Here is an 11,668-nt window from a genome sequence, read left to right as displayed (position 1 = left end):
AATTGTCCAAAATGTTTTGGTATCCTGAAGCATTCAATGTTCCTTTCACTGGAACTAAGGGGCCAAGCCCAGCTCCTGAAAAACAACCCCATACCATAATTCCTCCTCCACCAAATTTCACAGTTGGCACAATGCAATCTGAAATGTACCGTTCTCCTGGCAACCTCCAAACCCAGACTTGTCCATCAGATTGCCAGATGGAAAAGCGTGATTCATCACTCCAGAGAACGCGTCTCCACTGCTCTAGAGGCCAGTGGCGGCGTGCTTTACACCATTGCATCCGACGCCTTGCATTGCACTTGGTGATGTGTGGCTTGGCTGCAGCTGCTCGGCCATGGAAACCCATTCCATGAAGCTCTCTGCGTACTGTACTTGGGCTAATCTGAAGGTCACATGAAGTTTGTAGCTCTGTAGCAATTGACTGTGCAGAAAGTCGGCGACCTCTTTGCACTATGCGCTTCAGCATCCGCTGACCCCTCTCCGTCACTTTACGTGGCCTACCACTTCGTGGCTGAGTTGCTGTTTTTCCCAAACGCTTCCATTTTGTTATAATAGAGCTGACAGTTGACTGTGGAATATTTAGGAGCGAGGAAATTTCACGACTGGATTTGTTGCACAAGTGGCATTCTATGACAGTTCCACGCTGGAATTCACTGAGCTCCTGAGAGCGGCCCATTCTTTCACAAATGTCTTGTTTCACAGTCTGCATGCCTGAGTGCTTGAATTTATACACCTGGGGCCAGGCCAAGTGATTAGAACACCTGATTCTGATCATTTGAATGGGTGAGCGAATACTTTTGGTAATATAGTGTATATATATATAATTGGAGTAATTTAATATAATATGATGTTTTTAATGAAATAAATAATGAGCTGTTGAACACTCATAAGAGTTATATTAAGTATGTTACATAACATTATTTGACATGTCTATTTGTCTGCCTATAGTTTTCCTCCAGCTGATCCAGACAGACTGCAGTGACGTCCAACATGAGACAAAGAGCTGGACTCGCAGGACAATTTGAAGGTCTTCACTTCATCGCTGATTCCTTGTTACAGCCTGGATGTGTTAAGTTTAATATTATTGTTTATCTAACTGTAAGACTGTGCCGTAAACTGTTAAACTATTGCTCAGGTAGGAGTAATGAGTTTTATTGTTAAAATTATTATGATTAACGAGCAAATTGTAATAATTGATCGTTAATCATAATAATTCACCTGTTCATATAGTCATAATATAATCCTGGTGGGGGTGTGACGATCCCTCCCACTCTCTTCCTTATTTGATGCTGGCTTTCAGGTGGAGCTGGGAGGGGTCTGCTGCCTGTACCTGCCCTTCAGTTTGTAGAAGGCGAAGCATAAAGGACGACCCTTCTCAGTGTCTCTCTCTCTCAGCCAGGCCTACTGCATCCTCCTCATCCTGTTTGGTTTGTTGTACCCTGCATGACATCAAACTCACACCCATCCAGTCAGAAGGAACCAGGCCTTAAATGACTATTTGAGTTGTGCTTTTTGTTATAGCTGCTGCTCATGGTAGTAAAGACATGCTACTTAGTAAAGACATTCGCGACGTAAGTCGCGAATACTTTCATACCTGTCTTGACCTGACCATTACTTTTTGTAGTCAAACATGGATTATATTATGACTATATGAACAGGTGATCATTAAAGCATCATAGCATGGTAGCATCATGGTAGCATCATTAAAGCATCTTAGCATCATAGCATTGTAGCATCATTAAAGCATCTTAGCATTGTAGTATCTTAGCATCTAGCATCTTAGTATAAGGAAAACACACACTTTATGACAACTACAGATGTTTAACATGTGTCTGCTTTGTTATTAGCTTGTTGCTTACATTTACTTATAACATTTGAAAGACATTTCAATTTTTTTGCATTGTCTTTGATAGGATTAAAGGGTTCCTGTGCTTTGACAGCTGAGAGTGATCATCGTTGATTCATCGCCCTCAACCATCGCAGAGCAGTATCGCCACCTCATCCACACACATACATTCACCACACCTTCATCTACACAGATTTAATTTAAGTATAACATATTACATTAATTTGTCTTAGATTAGATTATTTTACATTAGGTAGTTAGAGTTTAGGTAAAGGTTAGGGTTTAGGTTAGTTTGATAGGTTTGATAGCCTGTTAAGCTTTGAAAAGTATTTTGTCTTGTTTTTTTTTTCTGTCTATTTTTTGTCAGCAGGATGCCTAGGAAGTCCAGACGTTCCATGGCGGTGAAGCAGCGCTGGAGGAGGCTCGACCTGGAGGAGCTGAGGTCCACCCCTTCCCCCCTGGAGGTATTTACACAGTAGATAAGCTTCTGTGCCACAATGACATCTGTCTGCGTGAAAATGGCTCTAGAAATCTATTGTTTTCTCCTTAACTGCTGAGTTCTGTATGTGTTTGGTCTTAATGTTTCATCAGACGTCCCCCCCGGCCGGAGAGGAGCCTTCCCACCGACCCTGCTCTCAAGCTCGTCCCCCCGTTCGTGCTCGTGAGTATCTCTCAATGATCAATAAATTCATTCATTCATTCAGCATTGTAGCATCTTGGCATAGCAGCATCATCGTAGCATCGTAGCATCGTACTATCACAGCAATATAGCATGGTATCGCAGACTGCTGCGGCCACTGCATCACTCTCGCGATTTCCCGCAGGGGAATTGTCTAGTTTGTATTGTTATTGATGCTATATAAATAAAAAAGAATTTTATTGAACTGGTGAAAAAGGAAGCAGGTACTGCAGATTTATTTAGGGTCAAGTATCACTTCTGCGTCATAGCCTGAACAACAGCAACTGAACTTGTGGGGTTTCTACCATTATCTGGATGACTAAGAATTTCCATGGTCTCTTCCATCTGCCTCTTACAAATCATACGTCTCTCTAAACATGTCCTCTCCATTTTCTGGGTTGCAATGATTTCACTAAATGTAACTGTTGGCCAAGATTTATTTGAGCCGCTCAGTTCCACTCATCATTGCTGGTACACAAAGAAGCTCACCGCCGACTAGCAGTTCAACAAAGTTATTATAGATCATCGCAGAAACAACAGTACACAGGTATAAACGCTTTCACTGGTGTGACCCCCTATGGCTCTGTTGCGGTAAGGGCAACTTGTTTGCTTTTGCAAACAGTACCAAGACGAGATAAAATTCTAGATTTGTAAATTATAAGTTTTCATTAACAGCAAACACCTATATAGGGGAATTAAGTAATAGCAGAACATCAATTGGATGGCCATGTCAAGAAGTAGAGAAATAGCCATACAATAAAGCTGGTCTTACTTGTGAGCTGGGTTAGACTGTCTGGCAGACAGCTAAGCTTGTTATGACACAGGCTCACTTTCTGCAGACTTTTGAGACAGCCAATGCTGGAGGGCAAGACCTTCAGGCAGTTGTTGGACAGGTCCTTCAATCAGTCACAACAGATAGAACAGCTCCATTATTCAATTATATTCAGTTAAATTATTTAAAATCGAAAGAGCCTTATAAAAGTATAATACACTATATATATAGATAACATATCCGTTACCAGCTCACTCAAGTTTTCCAGTTGTCCCAGTTCATCTGGCACACTCTCCAGCAGATTCTGATGTAGTGTGAGCCTATGGAGATTCTTCAGGGAACAGATCTCCACTGGCAATGATGACAGCTGATTATGACTGGCAACATGGAACAAACACACATTAGGACATGAACTGGAAATGTATGTTATTTGTCTACTTATTAGTTCAGTCAAAGTGGGTGTTGTAGCACCCTTTGTTGGGGGTGTCACGAGATTTCCTCAATTAATATTCTGTTTTCCCATTTAATATTGGTTACCCTTTTGGTAAATTTCTACAGATGAAAGCATCTGTTACAAGGACACACTGGTAAAGAGGTCTATCCGAATATAACCGTTTCCAACAATCTCTATCCGAAAAGACTGGCCTTCACACAAGAAAATTTCAATCAGATAGAGGGTGGTGGTTTAAATCCTTTAATAACCTGTTCAAAAGGAAATATATATTTTAATATAACCATATAAATATATTTCATCAGCCATGGGTGATGGGTATTTGGGGGTTATTCACTGGCTCTTATTCAGTTCTTGTACATGTATGTCCGACAGTGCTGTGTGGGATGGAGATGTCCATTTCCCTGCAGGAACTTCCCAAAGGGATCAATAATAGCTAGCTAGCTAGCTGTCTGGCAGACTGGCTGGCTGGCTGGTCAGAATGATTGCAGTTCGGTCGAAGAACTATATTTCATGTAACTGTAGCTGTTATGTCAGTGTCAATATGGGGACTCCACATTAAGATAATAACACAGGGCTGTCCATGCATGTATGTGTGTACCTGAGCTGCAATTCCTGGAGCTCCTGCAGTTCTCCCAAAGCACTGGGTAAACTTCTCATCTGGTTATCATGGAGCTGCCAGAACAAAATTAACATTATTATTTCACATCTGGGCTTCAACCTTCAGACTGAGCATAAAATTGATGCCTGAAAATGAAACTGATCAGTATCTAGAAAGTATTAAAAAGGTACACAGTTGTCCCTCGCTATAACGCGGTTCACCTTTCGGTGCCTCGCATTGTTTTCTGCGTCCTGATTGGCTAAGGGGGAGCCCGTGCGTCGTCTTCTGCGTCCTGATTGGCTTAGGAACTGTAGACCATTGTCAATCAATCTCCTCCGGTGTCTCTTGTACAGTACAGAATGTGTTCAGCTTGCCAAATTTACATATACAGTATCTTTAATCACTGGCAGTGTGACTGAAGTGCGGTATGTTTGCAAGTTATTGAGAAAAGTATATAAAGTGTGTAGTGAGGGGTTTTGCAACCTTAAAACATTTATAATCATTGTAAAAAATAGAGCTGACTACTTCGTGGATTTCGAGCTTCAAGAACAAACCGATGTTTAAGAGGAGATGGGAAAACAGACATGTATAATGTAGTGGGTAATCAATGACATCTTTTACATAAATACATCGATTTGTAGGGAATATGTCCCAAATTGATGTATAGTGTAGCTTAATAGTATTTGCACCACTCAACGTTTGACATTTCTGCACAAAAATGACTAAAACTTTGTGAATAAAGTCCTGATAGTAGACAAGGGGAACCTAATTAAATAAATAAAAACTGAAATATTAATCTTTCGTATTTGTTTATTCAAGAAAATTAATTATTTATACAAATCTGTGTTTTGCAGAGTAGTGGCATTCAGCTTGCCACCCTATAGTTGTTCACAATCTGACTGTGGATTTGTGTATTCCAAACTCTGGTGTTGTAACCACTTCCGGCCTGATGATCAACAGAACAGCATGTTGTTAAGATTGTAAAAAATCCCTGATTGTTTTTAGATAATTGGGGCAGAACAGATGGACTCTAATTTGACCTTGAAATAAACTTGTAATCCTAGAGGCCCACTTACTTTTGCACCACACAAATATGAAATATCGGGTAATTTTTTTGAATTAACAAATAACAAGGTATAATATTTCTATTTCATTGGATTTTCGTTGTCTACTGTCAGGACTGGTGTCAAAATCTGGTGATGTTTTTAGTAACTTTTATGCAAAAACATCAAAGATTCTGAAGGGTGCAAATACTTTTACGCGACATTGCATATGTGATTAATTTCTGTATCAGAACCGCTTAAATCAGGTGGTTGTTGATTAGTGGTTGGCAGTGTTGGGTATAGTTACTTTGGAAAGTAGTTAATTAGGTTACAACATTACTATCAATTAAAAGTAATCTGTTACGTTACAGCGTTACCTATGAATAAAAGTTACGCGTACTCATGCGTTATCAAAAATTAAAAGCCGTTTGCAGCGCCTCGCACATGCTGCAACTTAACTGACACGGACACACAGCCTCCTTTAAATGCACCGAGAAGTCCTGACAATGAATAACGTCAGTCATCCAACCAAATTAACAATGCAGGATAACAATAGCAGTGGTGCTTGGATACAAGATGTTTTTTTAAAATTGGAAGTGGAAATTTTGCGGTCGACAGAAGCTTTTCAGTGTGCATTTTACAGTTATGTTGTTCTTGTCCTTTTGAAAATAGTGTGCGTACTTCCACCATTCAAAAGCTGTCCTCTCTGCCATCTTGCCGGCGGTTCGAAAACACTCACACACACACACACACTCACACACTCACACACACACACAGGTAACGCAGATCAGCAGTGCACAGATGCATCATCACAGCGCTGTGCCTCCACTGACACAGGTGGCACAGTATTGTCTGACAAAAAGCAGGCTGTAGTCGGATTTTTTCTTTCCTTATCCGGAGAAATTCTTAAAGCAACGGATTACTTTTTTAAAAAAATAACGAAGTTACTGCTTAACGCACGAAACTAACGCGTTACGTTACAAGTTACACGAAAAAAGTAATTAGAGTACTTCCAAGTAACCCACAACGCTGGTGCTTGGAAGATGACGTGTCCTCATCTGTTGTTTTTCTAATTCTAATGGCTGGTATGGCAAGTGAGATGTTAAGGATTTTCCAACCAATGTTAGATGCCTAATATATACAAACATTTACAGTGACGTAATTAAATGGCCTTGTGCTGGCTGTCCAGCTTGTAGAAATACAAACCTGTTCTTAATAGGTTTGTCACTTTCAAACAAGGACATCGACATGGAAGTCCTCTCCTCATCTATCGACAACAACTCAAATCCAGTCTGTCTCTCCACCCCTGATGATCTGGTTACTCACTACAACAATAGCCTTAACAACATTCTCAACTGTCTTGCCCCAGTGAAAACTCTGTCTGTTACCTTTTCACAAACTGCTCCCTGGTTTACCCCTGAACTCCGGTCCATGAAAGCCAAAGGTCGACAACTCGAGCGACTCTACAGGAAAACTGGTCTTACTATTCACAAACAAATGCACAAGGATCACATATTACATTACAAGGACTCAATTTCTCAAACCAAATCTGCCTACTACTCTGGTTTAATCTGCTCTAATGAAGGAAACTCCAAGACACTGTTCTCCCTGCTAAACAAAATTCTCCAACCCCCAGACTCTCTACCCACCCACATGTACTCAGCCGATACCTGTAACTCCCTGCTGCTGTTTTTTAACGAGAAAATCCATAAAATCCACCATCATCTAAACTCCAACTCTTCGCTTCTCTCCTCCTCTGAACTTTTCCCCCATTGTCAGCTATTCTCCAGTTTCCAACTCCCGTCTGCTTCAGAAATCACAGACCTCATCCAGAAATCCAAGCCCTCCACGTGTCAACTAGATCCCCTCCCCACAACTCTGGTCAAATCCTGCCTCTCCTCTCTGCTCCCCCTCATTACTGCCATCATCCACTCCTCACTTACCACTGGAATTGTTCCTCCACTCTTCAAAGTTGCTGCTGTCACCCCTATACTGAAAAAACTTGGCTCAGATCCTAATGACTACAATAACCTCCGCCCCATCTCCAACCTACCTTTCATCTCCAAAATCCTTGAAAAAACTGTTGCTACTCAACTCCACTCCCACCTATCTCACAACCACCTGTATGAACAATTCCAGTCTGGTTTCCGCCCCCGCCACAGCACAGAAACTGCTCTACTAAAGATCACAAATGACCTCCTCATGGCAGCTGATTCTGGTTTACTCACCATCCTCATCCTCCTTGATCTGACTGCAGCCTTCGATACCATCTCTCACTCTATCCTCCTCAGCAGATTATCCTCCATTGGCATCTCTCATACCCCCCTAGACTGGTTTCACTCATATCTCTCAGGCCGTACCCAGTTCATCCAACTCAAGTCCTTCAGATCCCAGTCCTCTCCCGTTACTTCTGGTGTGCCCCAGGGCTCTGTCCTGGGGCCCCTCCTCTTCATCACCTACCTCCTCCCCCTTGGTAATATCTTCTGCAAATTCAATATTCACCTCCACTGCTTCGCGGATGTCACCCAGCACTACATATCCACCAAACCAACTTCCTCCCTCCCTCCCTCCTCCCTCATCACCTGTTTATCTGAAATAAAATCCTGGTTCACCTCAAACTTCCTAAAACTAAACAGTGATAAAACAGAACTCCTCCTCATGGGCACCAAATCCACACTTTCCAAAGCTGACAATTTTTCCCTCACAATTGACAGTTCCTTAGTCTCCTCCTCCCCCCAGGTTAAGAGTCTGGGTGTCATCCTGGACAGCTCACTATCATTTCAGTCTCACATCAATAACGTTACCCGGTCTGCATATTTCCACCTACGCAATATAAATCGTCTCTGCCCCTCTCTCAGCCCCCACACCACTTCCATCCTTGTTCACAGCCTTGTCACCTCCCGCCTTGACTACTGTAACTCTCTCCTCTTCGGCCTCCCCCACAAATCCCTCCATAAGCTTCAAATGGTCCAGAATTCAGCTGCTCGCATCATCACCAAAACCCCTTCGTTTCACCACATTACCCCCGTACTCCAGCATCTCCACTGGCTCCCAGTCAAATCCAGGATTGACTTCAAGATTCTTCTCCACACCTTCAAGGCCATACATAACCTCGCCCCTCCTTATCTCTCTGATCTCCTCCACATTGTCACCCCCTCCCGCTCCCTCAGATCCTCCTCCTCTATCCACCTCTCTGTGCCCTCAGCCCGCCTCAGTACCATGGGGAGCAGAGCCTTCAGCTGCTCTGCTCCCCAACTCTGGAACTCACTCCCACCGGACATCCGAAACATCGACTCTTTCCCTATCTTCAAATCCAGACTCAAAACCCACCTGTTCCAGAAAGCTTACTCCCCGTGACTGCACTGTTCCATTTTTTATTTATTTTTTCTGCTCTGTCTTGTTTTGTGTCCTTGTGTTTTGTAAAGTGTCCTTGTGTGTCTTGAAAGGCGCTTATAAATTAAATGTATTATTATTATTATTATAAACAGCATTAGCAACAAAAGGGACTACGGGGATGTGGAAAGGGAATATAACAGGACTACTACTTACATCCAGTTTAATCAGTCCAGGCAGCAGTCTGATGTCATCGGACAATTGTGTAAGCTGATTGGATGATAGTATCAGTGTTATGAGGTCGGTCTCTTCCCACCAACGATCTGACGCTCCGAAGGACAGATTCTGCAGGGCCTCTTCTGGTGTGTCAGTGTTTAGACGATATATATTCTGAGGGACTGAGCCACATGTATTCACAAGGTTATTATGCACACATACACTCACTGGAGTCCTACCCCAACAATAACATTTTCTAAACTATATCCCTTATCCTAACATTAAACCAAGTTGCAGTTAAATTTAATGATTTATCTGGCTTTTGTCCACCAAAGGGAGAGGGGGCACAAGAATAATATAAGTACACATACACAGAGAGAAATAAAAAGAAACACACAGAATGAATCTGTTCTGAAAAAGTGCTTAATACTTAAAATGGCACTTTAAATTTAGGTCTGTTCCATTTTGGCCAGGGATATTTTCTTTCTTTTTGTATTGTTTTCAAATGAAATCCAATTAAATGCATTTTTCCAGACACACACGCACACTGCCTGGCCAAAAAAATAAAAATAAATTGGTACGAGCCTATTGGATAAAAACTGCATGGGAGAATATCTTTCAGTTGGCAACAAGTTAACGCCAAGTGATGCAATGAGTAGCTTCTCATTTCTTAAACAACCATGTTAAAGGTGACATAGAATGATTGAACGGGGTATTTATCCTTGATCTGTGATGTGACATGAAGACAACAAAATTTTGGTTGGGTCTGTAATGCCTTAGAAGCTTCCTAAAAACCTCTCTCAGAAAGCTATATTAGGGTGGGGGATTTTAAACGCGTGGTTTTGCACCTATTTGGCGCCCCTTCGGGCTTAACTGGCAACCTCATTATGAAATGCAAGCACTTGACGCTGATTGGCTGCATTTGCTGCCACTCAAGTCCCGCCCCTCTACTTACCGAAGGGAGTTTTGGTCGGTTCTGTACGCGCCAGCATGCGGGACTTGTAGTTCGTTTAATTACGTATTTTCCATAGCGTTTTACTTAACTATCTTGCGACAAACTGTGACATTCTTGACATGTAAAATCATTTTTTATTCTGAAAAACAACATATGTATAATCCAAGGCACAAGTCGATCGGGACCAGAAAATAATTTATCTTTCGCCATAGACCGCCGTTCACAAACGAAGTAGCAGTCTGTGGTTGAATGTAGTTGGAATCCGATTATAAATGAACAGCAGCCCCTTTCGGTGGGAATGTAATGGAAAGTTTGCACACCGCTTGCACAGCCTGGAAGAGCACACCTCGGAACGCGACTCGCCATTTCGCCTTGAACTCCGCAAGCACTGCTGCAATGTACTTCCCGCTGGAGGCGAGAGGGCGGATGTATGCAAATTATTTTGAAGGGGAGGGAATTGAATGAGAGTGGGGGGGGCAGTGAGATGCATTTTACGTAATATGTATCCGTTGTTCAGATTGGGCCATTTTCTGGCTGACATTTCTAAAGGAGGAATTTCTATGAAACGGAGATGTTCAGAATGTCTAGCACTTTTCGTATGTTCGTGAATGCGGGCAGACTACCGTTATTCAACTAAGACAAGGTAAAAACGTTTTTTCATTCTCTGTCACCTTTAAAAGACACATCCCGTAGTCGTGGAAAAGATGTTAGTCTGTTTGAGGAAATCATTGGCATGCATCAAGCAGAGAAAGCATCTAAGGAGATTGCAGAAACTACTAAAATTGGGTCAAGAACTGTCCAATGCATTATTAAAAACTGGAAGGATAGTGGGGAACCATCCAACCAGCAGGAGGTGGGCAGGTCAGGTGTTCCAATCCAACTTTCAGTCCAAGGCAAGAGAGGTGGCTATTACAATTAGTAACAATGTGCCTACAGTGTCTAATGTACAGCTCAGCTGGGCAACATGTTATTGTGGTTGGGGAGTTATACACGCCTCTGAGTATGAAAATATTAATTCCGGACACACAGTCCATCTATCACCTAGGGCGACTTAAAGCTCTACTTCTCTCAGAGGAAGAGTTTGTAAGTTTTATATCATCCGAACTTCAACTCTTTCTTAAGATCACAGATAAAACACAATAATTCCCCTGGTAATTATGGCCTTACTAGTGAATTTTATAAGACTATATTGTGAAATTTCTATTGTTTGTTTTCGGGGAGGTCACTGATAATTGCAAACTTCCTCCAACTATGCGCCAAGGCCTTATTACTTTGATACCTTAACCCAATAATGATCGATTATTGATTGATAACTGGAGACCAATAACATTGATTAGTAATGATGCAAAGTTACTGACTCACATCTTTGCACAGAGACTGAAGTCATGCCTGGACACAATTATAGACGACTGTCACATCAGACACATCAGCATACAATACTGATCGACTATAAAGATTACATAATGTTCATTGATATTTACAAAGCCTCAGACACTGTAAACGCAATATATTACTTGATGTGTTGGATTGTTTTCGCTTTGGTCAGTATTTCACAACCTAATATAATGATTGCAACAGCTCAGTGAAACGCCCATGGGAAACCACCCGTAGGTTTAGCATCTCTCGAGGTATAAAACTGGGAGATCCTGCTGCCTGCTCCTTTCAAGCCACATTTTAGGACAAGAAATGAAATGCTGCCAACTAGCGTATCACTAGGGATGGGTGATATGGACTTAAAAATTTATCCCGATAATTTCTGGTATTTATCACCG

At 41.9% G+C, this 11,668-nt stretch overlaps 1 long non-coding RNA gene across 1 annotated transcript; it reads right to left on the bottom strand.

Moving 5' to 3' along the window:
* Positions 1 to 2,903: 2,903 nt before the first annotated feature.
* LOC311509984 lies at positions 2,904 to 9,129 on the bottom strand. Its single transcript, XR_014699881.1, has 4 exons — positions 8,942 to 9,129; positions 4,350 to 4,423; positions 3,545 to 3,674; positions 2,904 to 3,421 (listed from the first exon to the last, which is right to left on the bottom strand). It is a non-coding gene; the product is annotated as an uncharacterized lncRNA (long non-coding RNA).
* Between the last annotated feature and the right edge of the window lie 2,539 nt (positions 9,130 to 11,668).

The sequence above is a fragment of the Chelon labrosus genome, assembly GCF_963514085.1.
Source record: "Chelon labrosus genome assembly, contig: SCAFFOLD_130, whole genome shotgun sequence".
NCBI lineage: Eukaryota > Metazoa > Chordata > Actinopteri > Mugiliformes > Mugilidae > Chelon > Chelon labrosus.
Note: the sequence above shows the minus strand (reverse complement) of the source record. Positions and strands in the feature narration are given on the sequence as shown.